This window comes from Mycteria americana, chromosome 1 (genome assembly GCF_035582795.1).
Source record: "Mycteria americana isolate JAX WOST 10 ecotype Jacksonville Zoo and Gardens chromosome 1, USCA_MyAme_1.0, whole genome shotgun sequence".
Classification (NCBI taxonomy): domain Eukaryota; kingdom Metazoa; phylum Chordata; class Aves; order Ciconiiformes; family Ciconiidae; genus Mycteria; species Mycteria americana.
The window spans coordinates 191,017,294-191,032,256 of NC_134365.1; positions in this window are offsets into that span (position 1 = coordinate 191,017,294).

Sequence of the window (14,963 nt, forward strand, 5' to 3'; positions counted from 1 at the left end):
GTACATACCAGACATTTCTTCAGTAATTGGATGGCATTCAAAGAGAAACCAAGAAAGAGCAAAGGGCCTGCCTGTTAAAGATACTTCACTACCCAATAAGCTGCCAGGCACTGGTAGTTTCTGAAATCAGAGGCATTATGCCTAATGCTGACAGTCTTTCATATCATCACTAGAGACAGGCTCCTCTTAAGCGCAGACTTAGGACAGGGGCCTGACTTGGGACATCTCAGGCATCTTTAGAAAACCTGGAGTGATGCTGGTGCTCCCCAGGATCAAGCTCAGTTTTCCCCTCTGATTATCAAGAGAACCAGACACTGGCCTTCTGCCACTGAAATGAGCTTTTTATCCCTTCCTCCTCCCAGTACGGCATCTACTCGCAGGTGTAGGCAGCTATATGTACTACAGTTCTGTACAAAAAGCCCTCACAACCTGAAAGCAGACTTTCAAAATCTATCATGAATATATTTTAACTCAATAACATTTAGGCTCACTCCAGTATTAACTCCAGCATAAGCAAGAGAAAATCTACCCATAGCACAGCTTTATGTATTTCAAATGATTGTATTTGCAGAGTTATAATAGCACTGGTTTTCCTTAAAACAAACCATTGTCACTTCTTTTAAAATGTATTATTTTCATTTAGTTCCTCTTTCTAGAGGTTGGTGGATATTCCTTCTCCTCACCGCTTCCATGGGAAGGTGAATAGCTCCCTCAAGTGCCCCATTCAGTCCCTCATCTGATGGAAAAATAGAGCTGACACCTCCCTTGGGAATCCCTGTCTGTTCTGCAATTCAAACTGCTCCTTATGACCCAGCAGCTGGAATATAAATCAAAAACATAGCCCAGGAGAGCACTTACCATCCAAGCTGCAGCCTTTCCCTCCCTCTTCTTTAAGTCTTTAAGTGCAATAAAAAAGGGGAAAATGCTCATCCAAAAATCTGGAACTTTGGAGAAGGAGAGTAGGTCTCTGTGCTGGTTTTGGCTGGGATACAGTTTTCTCCATAGTTGCTAGTATGGGGCTATGTTTTGGATTTGTGCTGGATACAGTTGATAATACAGGGATGTTTTCATTATTGCTGAGCAGTGCTTACACAGAGTCAAGGCCTTTTCTGCTTCTCACCCCACCCCACCAGCGAGGAGGCTGGGGGTGCACAAGAAGTTGGGAGGGGACACAGCTGGGACAGCTGACCCCGACTGACCAAAGGGCTATTCCATACCATATGGCATCATGCTCAGCATAGAAAGCTGGGGGAAGAAGAAGAAAGGAGGGGAACGTTTGGAGTGATGGCGTTTGTCTTCCCAAGTCACCGTTACGCGTGATGGAGCCCTGCTTTCCTGGAGATGGCTGAACACCTGCCTGCCCATGGGAAGGAGTGAATGAATTCCTTGTTTTGCTTTGCTTGCGTGCATGGCTTTTGCTTTCCCTATTAAACTGTCTTTATCTCAACCCACGAGTTTTCTCACTTTTAATCTTCCGATTCTCTCCCCCGTCCCACTGTGGGGGAGTGAGTGAGCAGCTGTGTGGTGCTTAGCTGCTGGCTGGAGTCAAACCACAACAGTCTCTAAGTAGACAAAAAACCCCTAAGAATATGTTTTAAATAATTGTTTCATTGCAAGTAATTTTTCTGTGTCTCAATTTGGAAGCTTTCATTCTGTGAAAAGTAACATTACAGACATCAGTGGTGTGAGAATCCCACATTTCAAACTAACCTTTCTTGGTTCAGTAGGAAATACCGGTAAACTAGATATGACAAATAATAAACACTGCTAAAAAAAAGCCATTTGTCTCATCGGAAAAGTATTCTTCATTTCAAGCTGAATTTACCAGCATGCCAATAACTTTTTCACAAAGACCCTTTCCACCCAACAACCCCAGAGGTTGCTCAGGACCATGTCCTGGCAGGTTTTGAACACCTCCTGAAGACTCCACAACCCCTCTGGACAATCTGTGCCAGTGTTTGACCACTCTCACAGTAAAAAAGTCTTATGTTTAAACAGAATTTGTTGTGTTTCAGTTTGTACCCATTGCCTCTTGTCCTGTCCCTAGGCACCAATGAGAAGAGCCTGGCTCCATCTTCTTTACTCCTCCCATCAGGCATTCATCCACATGGATAAGATCCTCTGAGCCTTCTCTTCTCCAGGATGAACAGTCCCAGCTCTCTAAGCCTCTCCTTAAATGAGAGATGCTCCAGTACCTTCATCATCTTCACGGCCCTGCACTGGACTCACTGTAATAAGCCCACGTCTCTCCTGTACTGGGGAGCCCAGCACTGGATCCAGCACTCCAGATGTGCCTCACCAGTGCTGAACAGAGGGGAAGGATCGGCTCCCTCGACCTGCTGGTGACTCCCTGCCTAATGCAGCCCAGGAGGCTGCTGGTCTTTGCTGCAAGGGCACATTGCTAGCTCATTCGAGGTGCGGCCTCACCTGTACTCGGCACTGGTGAGGCCACACCTCAAATACTGTGTTCAGTTTTGGGCCCCCCACTACAAGAGAGACATTGAGGTGCTGGAGCGTGTCCAGAGAAGGGCAACGAAGCTGGTGAAGGGTCTGGAGCAGAAGTCTGATGAGGAGTGGCTGAGGGAACTGGGGTTGTTTAGCCTGGAGAAAAGGAGGCTGAGGGGAGACCTTATCGCTCTCTACAACTACCTGAAAGGAGATTGTAGAGAGGTGGGGGTCGGTCTCTTCTCCTAAGTAACTAGCAATAGGATGAGAGGAAATGGCCTCAAGTTGTGTCAAGAGAGGTTTAGATTGGATATTAGGAAAAATTTATTTACTGAAAGGTTTGTCAAGCATTGGAACAGGCTGCCCAGGGAAGTGGTTGAGTCGCCATCCCTGGGGGTATTTAAAAGACGTTTGGATGAGGTGCTTAGGGACATGGTGTAGTGGTGGTCTTGGTAGTGTTAGGTTTACGGTTGGACTCGATGATCTTAAAGGTCTTTTCCAATCTATACGATTCTGTGATTCTGTGATTCATGGCCAGTTTGTTGTCCAACAGGAGCCCCAGAGCCTTTTCTGCAGAGCTGCTTTCCAGTCAGTCTTCCCCCAGTGTGTACTGGTGAATGGGGCTGTTCCTCCCCGGGTGCAGGACTTTGCATTTCGCATCGCTGAACTTCATGAGGTTCCTGTCAGTCCATTTCTCCAGCCTGTAGAGATCGCTCTGGACGGCAGCACAACCATCTCATTTATCGACTGCTCCTCCCAGTTTTGTGTCACCAGCAAACTTGCTAAGGGTGCACTCTGCCGTCGAGGTCATTAAAAAAGATGTCAAACAGTATTGGACGCAGTATGGACCCCTTGGGTACACCACTAGTGACTGGCCTCCAGCTGGACTTTGTGCCGCTGATCACAATCCCTTGTGCCTGGCTGTTCAGCCAGTTTTGAATCCACCTCACTACCCACTTACCTAGCCTGCACTTCATCCCTTTCTCTACGAGGATGCTGTGGGAGGCAGCATCGAAAGCCTTGCTAAAGTCGAGATAAACAATACACACTGCTCTCCCCTTGTTCTCATAGCTAGTCATTTCATCGTTTCATTGCAGAAGGCAACGTTTGGTCAGGCATGATTTCCCAACTGTGTCCCCTCCGTTTTGGAGGGTAAGAGGGTATAACAGCATGGGCAGAGGCAACCCCAGGCCAGTCAGCCTCAGAGCCAGAGAGGGGTCCCATGCGTACTTCATTGACTGGCATGTACATGGCCACAGAGGTTTCGGTGTGCTGTAGGGGAGATTTCCTGGAGCAGGCACAGCTGCGTGCTGCACTTGAGTGCTGTTCAAGTATCGCAAACAAGGGGACAAGATACGCCTCTGCTTTTTTGATTGCTGCCTGGCTGCAGCGTGAACTTGGGGCATTTGGTTTATTTTCATTATCGCTCCCAAAGATAGTCCATTTGCTCAGCATGTGCATGTGCATGTGAACATCTCTATGCATGAGACGAATGTATAATACCAAGAAAAGGCAGTTGCTGATGAAAATCTGACTCTGGAATGTGACCAGAAGCTCAGTCTTTAATTCAGTCGGGGTTTCAGATATTTGAACAAGACAAAAAGATGCAAAGAAGGCAGCAAGTGTCAAAACTTTACTGTTTCTGGCCTTAATCAGTTTGAACACTTATATTTGCTAACAGATTAAAAATTCATCTGGGCAGGGATGTGTTTTGAGCCACTCAGCATCATCTCATCTCAACTCTAGTCTGGGGACCAGAGACTCTCTTTGCAGCCTACTCCATTCCTTCAGGATGAACTTCTAATTCCTGGAAGCGCCCAGGAGAGCGGCACGCAGCCACAATGCTGATCAGCTGCTTCACCCTGGCTTGCAGGGCACGTGGGACCTTCATGTGCAGGAGGTGTGGGACCCTGGCATGCAGGACCTGCAGGACAGCCGCCTTCCCAGCAGGTTGGTGCTGCGAACAGAAGTGGTTCGATGGCACGGACCTCCTACAAGATGCAGGCTGGGACTATGAAAACCATTCTCTGTAGCCTGGTTTCTACCTGCCAAATATTTCATTAACTTTCCAGGCTGTATCCAGATGAAAAGCAAGACCGTTCTACTTATTCCAAGGAACCATTGCCATATACTTGGTGTTAGCTCATGCTTGGGGCAGGAGGTATTGCCCAAAGCTGCTAGAAAGCTCCAGACTTGGCTGACTCCCTGCTAACCAGCCACCACCACGTCCTGCATCCCCTGCCCCTCTTGAAATGGGTAAAATTCCTCAGAATGGTCAAATATGGACTTGTCCAAATTAAAAGAGGACATGAAAAGGCGGTGAAGGCAGAGGAAAATTAACTCTGAAAATAGATAAGAGCCTCAAATAAAGTTGTGTCTATGTATTAACCTAATGGGCGAGGTAATTATAACATACTTCTGAATGTCACACACAAAGTCACACTGCTCCAGCAGGTTTGGGCTGATTTAACTCCTCAGTGTGCATATCAACTGGTGAAAATCCTTAAATGCAGAAAACTACAGATCTAGTATGAGAAGCTGTGCTAACACTGATAATTACACTGATAATAAGTTGTGTAATTACAGGCAGGGACTAGTAAAACCAGAATACTTCCAACCAACTTGCACTTTTTGGAGCAATGTAAATGGGTGGACATGCAGGAAGCCACGTTAGCCTGTGTGAAGCATGCGAATCAATGAGACAGCAAACGGATAATACAGGGCAATGCAATATCGACTGTATAAAAGGGGAGGCAAACCTCTCAGCTTTTGGACTGTTAGCTGATGGAAAATGATGTCATGTTCTCCCTGCCCCTGCTCTTGCTTGCATGCAACATGCCCATGCTCTGCTGCCAGCACACTACTTGAATGAGGGAAACCTGAGCCCAGCAGCCATGCTGTCCAGAGGGGTACGTGGCCAGAGAGAGCTGACGGCAGAGGCAGAGTGCTAGGGCAGAGCCAGCTGCCCCCTGACAAGGTCACAGCTTCCCACCGTGAAGGACAGCAGAGCAACACCAGCCGGGAAAGCAGGAAAGACTTCAGTAAAACATTTGGATAATGCAACCCAAATGCGACGCAGCTAAACCCAAGGGTCATCCAGCTGTAGTTCCAGCCCGCTCTCCTCCATTTTTTCTGCATTATTTTCTGTTTACATCACAATGGTTCTCTCTCCCTTTGAATCCTCTGCAATTAGGGAGTGCAGACAGGGTTTTCGAGAGCAGCAGTCTCAGGGGACTTGAAGGGATTTAATTTCTGCTGTCAAAGAGGCTGAAAATTTGAGGGAGGGTATGGGCTTCCCTACCAGCTAGGAACAAGGAAGCATTTTCAAACGAGGAGGGATGTGCTTCAGGTGAGAAGTGACATCTATGTATGTCTGCTCTGCTAAACCAAATCAAGCTGAGGACCCCTCATTGTCCACCATGATTACTTTTTAGATCACTGCCTTTCTGTTTTGGACTGCTCTAACCAGCTTTCTCCAAGACATATCTGCCCTGGAGGAAGGTAGCCCAAAGAAGGGTCAATGCAAACCTATCCCTGACTTTTAATTATAAGCATAGACATAACCATGGAGGCCAAGCTGTCTTCAGCAACGCCAGTCCTGGAAAACAAAGCTAGTCCAGGATGCAATAAATGCAGTTTCCTCAGGAGGGTTTCCTCAGGAGGCTTCTCAGGAGCCTCTTGGCCCCAGGAGCGTGAAGATGCACCTGTGCTACAGGCTTCATCTGGAGGATGGAGACAAATCCACCCCCACAGCTAAGAACATTCCCCACATCCCATAAAGAAGGGAGCTAAGGAACGGTGGGGGATTGCCTCACCACCACCAGCAAGGAAACAGTTCCTCGCTGCAGTTAAAAACAGAAGAACAGGTCTGAAGGGAATTTGGTGAGGTCTAACCCACCTCCCCTCTCTACCCTGTTCCTAAAGGCATCTGCAGGGAAGACCCAGCAGTGTCCCAGCCAAGCTGTCGCAGTGCTTTGCAGTTCTTACCATTAAAAGCTCTTCCTAGCGTCTAACCACAACCAGAGAGGTTACTGTTTAAGCCTGGTGCTCCTCATCCTACCTGCCACAAACATGGGGGACAGATTATTCCTTAACCCTCTTTCTAACAGCCTTTTGTAAACTTTGTCTGCCCTCAGCCATCTCTTCGCTAACCTAAACAGCTCCAGTGTTTTTCTCTCTCTCCTCCAAGGTCAGGTTTTCCAGATCTCGTATCACTCATGCTGGCCTCCTCTTCGCTCTCTTCAACTGAGCTACAACTTTCCAGATACACTGAAAGTTGCCCGTGTTACTCCACAGAAGATATCAAGTAGAGCAATCCTTCTCTTTATTCATCCCTTCAAAATGTATTCCTTTTCTGCAATAATACACCTTAGCTATCTCCCTTTCCTCCTTTTCTGCAACTGCTGTCTGGCCACTGGTTCCCTGGTGTTTGTTACCACAGTCCTGGTGAAACACCTCATGTTTTGTCTCTCAAATTTCACCCTGTAAATTAATTTTGAATTTTTTTCTTGTCTTTAAGTGCACATGCAGCCTCTCCTAGCTTTATGCCATCTATCCATTTAATGAGCGTATTCTCCCATCACAAATGCTATCAAGGAAAACACCAGCTAGAGTCAGACTCAGGACAGACCACACGACAGCACGATCTCGCTCCCTGGGTCCTTCCACACTGCAGTGAACCGCTAATCCCTGACTGTGGGCCTGCCCAGCTGCTAATGGTTTCAACAAACCAAGCTCTCCGGCTTGCGTAGGAAAATACTGCATTGCACAGTGCCAGAAGCCTCACAAAACTTGAGCAACGTGACATCTAGAGCTTCCCTTTTATCTACAACACCTATTACTCTGCTACAGAAGGAAATTGGATGGTTTGATGCAAGTCATCCAAGGCTATCGAAAGCCATGAGTGCTTATTTTCTTGCATGTTTCCCCATGTTCACATGCCATTAAAGCAGATGCAGACTTCCCTTGAGCTGGGAGACTGTTTAATAGCACTGCCTCACGAGGCCCTGGACCGGTGGAGGTAGCAGCTCTTCAGTGGGATGTCTTCCGTAAAGAGGATACACATCACGGCTGCTCGGAGCAGTTACCCACCAGCAAGGGAGGCCAGGTGGAATTTTGGCTGAGACAGCACTTCAGAACCAAAGGTGAGTGAGGTGGTTTTAGCATCCCTTTTAAGAAAGGACAAGGAGGAGGTTGATAAACAAATAGAGGGTGGCTGGGAGATGCCTTGGCTTGTGAAGATGAATGTTAAATATGAAATAAAAGTCAGCTGCAATGAAAGGTGAAGAGAGCAGAAATAGCTAAAAAGAACGGGCTGGGAAGAAGGTGCCTTGTTCCTACTATTGTCCCCATCATTCTGGGATATGTGTCTTTTCCTCCCTTTTTATTCCAGTTGAACTGGAAAGAAGTGGGCAGGAACTGTGTATTCTCACCTGTGTGTTATGGTTAAGTAATACAGAGCCCTGATTGCAACTAGCACACCCAAGCAACTTCATCACAAAGATATCAAAGAAATTAGTATGTGATTGTGAGGTCAAGCATATGAAAAAGGAGAGAGAAAACACTCCTTGACACCTCACCATCTAGGTTTGCAAATCTCAGGCACACAATGAGATGGGCAGGTCATGTTCAAGCGTGGGTCAGTTGCTATAAAAATAAGCAATTCAGATCCCAATGGCCCCATCTGTGCCAAGTCCTAGGTCAGCGGAGTTAGGTGATCGTTTCCCCTTGAAACATTCAGCCTATGACTTCAAAACAAACAGGCAGCACTCATGTCTAGCAGCTTAGCCATTTACAAAAAACTAGGTAGGAAACAGGCATCTTTCTCTTGACCTGAGGATCACTCCAGCAACCACTGCAATAGCCTAACACTTTAAAAAAAAAAAAAAAAAAAAACAACCTAGGAACCTTCACTTTAAGGCATGGCTGTGCAAATCTAGGAGAAAGCATCTTTTAACTTAGATTTAAATGGCTCTTCACAATATACCTATTCCAAGTGAGCTTTGAAGAAACAGTCTTTCTGATGGGTAGAGCAACACATTTCAAGCAGGACCTTTCCACAACTGCATAAGCATCCACACTGCCGCTCGCTCACTGGCCTCGTCCCCAGAAGGACGGGGGAAAGAACAGGGAGACCAAAAGCGAGAAGACTCATAGGTCAACACAGAGGCAGTTAAATAAGTGATGCAAAGGCAGTCACTCACCACCTCCCACAAGCAGACCGATGCCCAGACAGTCTTGAGCAACGGTCAGCTTGGAAGACAAAATCCCCAGTGTTATCGCTAAGCACGATGTCAGATGGTACGGAATATCCCTTTGGTCGGTTGGGGTCAACTGTCCCAGCTGTGTCCCCTCCCAACTTCTTGCTCAACCCCAGCCTCCTCACTGTGGGATGCAGTGAGAAAAGGAGAGCGCCTCGACACCGTGCAAGCACTGCCCAGCAACTGTCAAAACATCAGGGTGTTATCAACGCTCTTTTAATCACAAATCCAAAGCACAGCACTATATAGGCTGCTCTGAAGAAAGCTAACTCCATCCCAGCCCAGTACATCTTGACAACAGGAATTTTAGATTAAAAAACCCTTCGCATAAGACAACAATAAATTATGTATTACCTAAGGATACGTATACAAGGATTCCCTAACCAGCAAATGATGCGTTGGTTAGGAAAGTGGGGTTATGGCATTACTTGTACTAGACTCAGTGTATGAAAGCATTGCTTGACAGACAGCTGTGGGGGAAAAACAATCAGTCAGCAAAGCAACACAGTGGATGTGTATAGGCAAGCTGCCAAGAAGTAACGGAGAAGTTAAAGGAAAAGGACTAGTAAAGGAGAGCAGTCGGCTTTAAACACACAGAACATGCAGCTAAGCTGCTCTAGATGCAAGGAACTAACACCAGAAAACAGTAATACGTGGTTAAAAACTCTGGCTTTTGTTTGGTTCTTTTTTTTGGGGGAGGGGGGGGACGGGGGGGGGGGGGGGACGGGGACGAGGGGACGAGGGGATAGAGAGGTTTTTCTTGTTTTCATTTTTTAAAGAAGGGTAGTACCAAGCTGTCAGGGAGAGCATCTGACAGAAAGCTGTGCCATACTGGCATTAGTTTCCTTCCAAGAACACCAAAGACAGGAGCTGTTTTAAATCCATTTTCTTTGAAATGGATTTGTTCCAAGTGATTTGGTGTTTCAAGGACCCTGTTTGATACGAGGCCATGGCTGCAACTGCTCTCGGAGGAAAGGAAATGGCAGGTGTCAGAGGTAGTCATGTCTGATCACTGCAGACACCAGTCATGGGGCTGCTCCAAACTGCAATAGACCTACCATGGCAATGACAGGAGATCAGGAGGGTGAAGGGTACATTAGTCTTGTGACAGCAGTGAGGGCACCATCCAGTATCCCACAGCTGCAAGTTTCACTAGATTTAGCTTCTTTTCTTCTTTTTTTGTCCCTTCTAGTGTGAGGACAACACTGCAAACTCTTTAGGATCATAAATAGGAACACTGCAGCTTGCTTACCTTTGGGATCACAGTAAATTAAAAGTGAATATAAGGAAAACATTAGAAACATACTTGCTATTCCCCTGAACAAGTTAAGAGGATTAATTCAGAAAAGGGGAAAGCAGCTAGCAAAGACTGAAAATTGCTGCTGAAGGTTGCCAGCCAGGAAGCAGCTTTGGGCCTTCCAGCATCAGCCAACTTTGCAAGGACCATGAATGCTGTCCACCTGCTCAGCCACAGTGAGTAGACCCAGCCGAGCCACAAGATCAGCTCACATCCAATACCTGGTATGGCTCTTTTTGGTGAAAAGATTTGATGTTGCCTCGTGCAGGAAAGGTTAAAAGTGTGGAAAAAGAAGAGGAAAGAGCTTTCTTACTGCTAGCTCATAGGACTGAGGACCCCCAAGTCCTGGTTCTGTCCCTCAGGTATGGTGTTATTTTTCAGTGAACACAACTCCATTCTCCCTACAGCCTGAACTTCTCAAGTGCTGAGTGCACAGCTCGCTCCCAAAGCTACCCACAGCTCTGCTGACCCAGACCTTCTGCAAGCAGCGCTTAAATGGATAACAAAGTCAGTAGCAGCAGAGAGATGCAGAGTCCAACAACAGTACATCACCTCTCACAAGTGATGCTCAAAACAAGAGGCAATACTGGCTCTTCCCCCCAACCAATACATCTTTTCTGTTTAAATGGGCCATGAATAATGAGAACACTTACCATTAATACAGTGTACACTGTACTGCAGTAAACTGATAAATGCTGATCCCTAATTCATATATATTAATCTCACTCTCAATATGTTTATACATACACATGCATAGACACACATGCACATGTATACACACAGACATATATATACACATAAAACTACTGGCACGCTCTCTCAGAATCTGGGCGAAGTATAAAAACAATAAAAATAGTTTCATGTTATTTGCAGTGAAGTCTTTTATTCAGGCTGTACCCATTCAGATCCCTTCTCATTTCCCTTCGCATGTCACCCTTCGACATTTGCAGAAATCAGCCATCATTGTGAAGGAAAGGACTGGTGAAGATTTCAAGCAGCAGCAGAAGCTACAGCAGGAGACAGAAGCTGTAGGAAGCACAAATACAGAGAAGGCCCCTCACAGTGTTTTTGAACTTTGGTGCAGGTGGAGACCAACCAAGATCATTTCAGTCCAGAGCATGATACAAGTTCAGAAGAAAGTGGGGGGAGGGGGGGGAACACACAACTTACTGAATTTCCCCCAAGGAAATTGAATTACCAGAAATGGTGGAGAGTCTAATACATAGCACCTTGGGCTATCTTCCTGCACTTTGAATTTCTGCTTTCCTAGAACCGAGGAGCTAATTACCACCTGTGAAACCAAAGACAGCATTCCAGAAATCATCTGCCCCGCGGACACAAAAGACCACAGCTCTGCATTAGGAATAAACTATCCCCATCGCTGTGTATCTATTGCTCACACACCATTCCTTCTGTCTCTGTAGACATCTGTAGAGCTTCTTGTATTTTAACACATGAAATTTGGAGTCAGGTAAAAAACCAAAACACTTTGTCAAGAAATAAATTCTCAATAAGGTCTTTTAGATTTTTTTGTGAGCAGAAATGTTTACTGGCCTCATATCATCCACCACATCTGAGTGATTTTACTCCTCTGATCCCTGTTCTTCATGGGAAAAAACACCTGAATGCCTCATCATTCCCCACTTACAGGAGTATGTTGCCACTGGTTGTAAATGGGAGAGAAAAAAACCACAAACCAAGCAACTGAACACCTGTGTGTATAGGCCCTTCATTAGGTTTCTTGCACTTTAACACACACTTGAAGAAAATCTTTCATTACATTTTAAGGATTGCTTAATTATGACATACCATCTTACAAAACTAATTATTTCAATTGCCTGAAAAAAATGTAGTTTAGTTTGCAGGGTGTTTCAGCTATTCACCTCAAATGAAAATGAACGCACCTGATATGCTAAAGCTCACCTGCAGAATAGGAACTACCTCTGACTACTCAGAATACTGTCTACCTTTGACTAAAATACCCCAAACCCCAAATCGCTGCTGGCTGGGAGAGTGTATTTCCAAGGCATCATTATTGCTTATCCATATCTAATACCTTTCCCAGGCATCCCCTACTAGGGGAACATTTTACCTGACCCATGCAGTCAGTCCCTGTCATGTAGAACAGCAGTAACTGAAGTTCAGTGGTATTTACAGTGCATATAAAAAGTTTTGCAGCAAGCACACCAAGGCTGACGATATCTACCCAGACTGGCTGGAATAGCAAGGCTTCAAATTAAATCTAGTAATAAACTCTTCTCCTCCTTCTTCCTCAGGTGCCTGGTACTTCAACTGACTGCCAGGCAATTTGCTGGGGAGAACAGATAGTTGAAGTCTCCTCCTTTCCCTTGGCCCCAGTTTCTGTTCACTAGGGAGGTCGAGCTGCACTTTCTTCTCTTCCCTACCTCCCCTCACGAGATGAAAACCTTATGACACGTCTTTCACAAAACACCGGCCAGCACAGAAGTTTTCTTACACTGCAGCTTCCCATGATTGGGATATAGCAGATATTAAAGATACCACCTGCAGTGATAGTCTCTGTCAGGCAAAGAGGTTAATCAGGCAGACTGACATCATGATTTAGAAGCAAGCCTTGGTACACCGAGGCACGGGTTCCCCACTACAAAATAGTGGCAATTCACTACCTTCTGCCTACAGTCTTTGCGCAGCTCAAAGGTGAGCTATCGCTTCGTGCGCATCCTACATCGGCCTTCTCTTTTGTTCGTATCAGCTTAATATTTGAATTTAAATATTTGTTTTAAAATAGTACTATTAGCTTGCAATTAAGCCTCCATTAAATCCAGGGCTGCTCTTTCATCAGCACAAGGTAAGAAGCTGGCTAGCTACCTGAAGTTTAGCAGTTTCACTGTCATCAAACTGGAGTTTTTCCTCCTTACTGCAGGGAGTTCTTCAAGGGGTTACTATATAGGCCTTCCCCACATTAAATGCATTAGGCCTATTAGTAATTTGAAATACAGCTTTTTTCCCAGCTGCTTTAGAGCTTCATTTTCTACTTTTCTTTCAAACTGTTCAATATTGGAATTCTAGCGTAAGAATTGTTTTACCCAAATCTGAGTATGTCCACCAACAGTATCTAATTAATACTACTTAGAATCCTATTGTCTGTGTTTCCATGAAGGTGAATTATTTCACTGAAGTATCACAGTTAGAAAGTGGTTTAATACATTAAATAAAAACTGGTTCAGCAGATAACATATTAAGAAAAAAAAAAAACCTGAGACTTAAGCTTTAATAATACTTATGGAATAAGAGTCACTCTTAATGTCCAGCAGAGCTGTCTTCAAGCACATTGGCCACAACGTGCCACAAGTCTAACACTTGAGGTAGCTGTGGAACACGAGAACAGCTAATTTCTGAATTTCAAGGTTGGCAGCGGTTACACTATTCTTACCAAAAGCCATTTGCTTTCATGATTTCTCAAAACAGTTACAAAAATCTGCATTGATAACAACTGCATCAAAAGGCAGCAAATCATCTAATACAAAATCCATTTGCTGCCACTAAAATTCCTGCTCCTTTGAAGCTCTTATCTGTAAGAAGTTGTTTACACATTTTTCATGTTTTGTTCACTTTGTTAGAAGTCTTGCTTTTGGCTGTATACTAATCTTAGGAAGTTTCCATTGTTACACATCTTTGATTACTAATATTGCAATACAGTATGGGTAAGGAGGTTGTTTATATGGCTTTAAGTAGATTCAGGTAGTTCCTACATCGGCTTTGGGCCTTTAAATTATCAACTACACACTAAATGGATTAACATTCCTTGGTTGCAACATACTTTGATTTAGGCAAAACAGTCTGAAGAATGATTAAAACATACACATAATTAAAAGGTCCCATAGCACTGTAGCACCTTGTTAATTAAAGCAATCTCCATATGCCTACTTAGTTTCAAGATACTTAACACAAATCAGTCAATCACTAATTCTGTTTCTTCATCAAGTGAAATAACAAGAAATAATGTTTCTAGACCCCTATCTTTGGAAAGGGGCATGCCTGCCACCTATATACACCACCTATATATGCTATCCTGGTCACAGTCCTTCATATTGTTGTTCACACTCCTCCCACCCTATCTGTGACACCATATTCAACCCCTTACACACTGCTGTTTCCAAAGGGAAATTCAATTTTTTCCCATTAGGAAGTATTTGGATTACAAAGCCATAAGCATTGCTGACAGAACTTAAAGCAACTATCTTCCACTCTACAGACTGTTATTTTAGCGTTAAGAATTATTTGGTACATTCTGAACAGTCTGGTTCAGAAATCATATGCAGACACCTTCCTATCCCACACCTATTCTTCATCCTTTGTTAAAGGAATACTATGGGCTTTAGAATTACCCTAATGGCAAAACACTGCTTTCTGTCAAGTCTATTTACTACTTGTGAATACGTTACTGAGAATGTCAGTATTTTACATTCCTCTCAAAGATGGAAATGACCTTGCCTTGGTTCCCTCTCCCCTACTCAACTACATTTAACAGTTCAAAGAGGGTATAAGGAAATCTGGACTAACAGCAGGATCTAGTTTTGCCTCCATTCTAGTCCAGTATTTGTACTAAAAGACCATTTCCATTTGTCATTTTTGGCAACATCAAGTCACTTTTGTCTTACTGTTCCTCCCTCTGATTTAGAAATAATTAGGCTGGTATGTTTAGATATGTTTAAAAAAAAAAGACCTCCTTATGAATGGGGAACTTTATCATTACACACAACTTTATCACTACACATTATCTTAAAAGTAAAAAAAAAATAAGGCTAGAAGCAAACCTACATGCTAGAAATGAATTATATTCTCTAAATTATTCAATGCTTAACAAATCTATTCAAACTAGTTATCTCTGCAAATCCATTCAAGGCCATTGAATAAAAGCAATTCCAAGCATACCCACAAGCCCAATTTAGCATGCTGGATCAACAGCATACAGCAGTCAG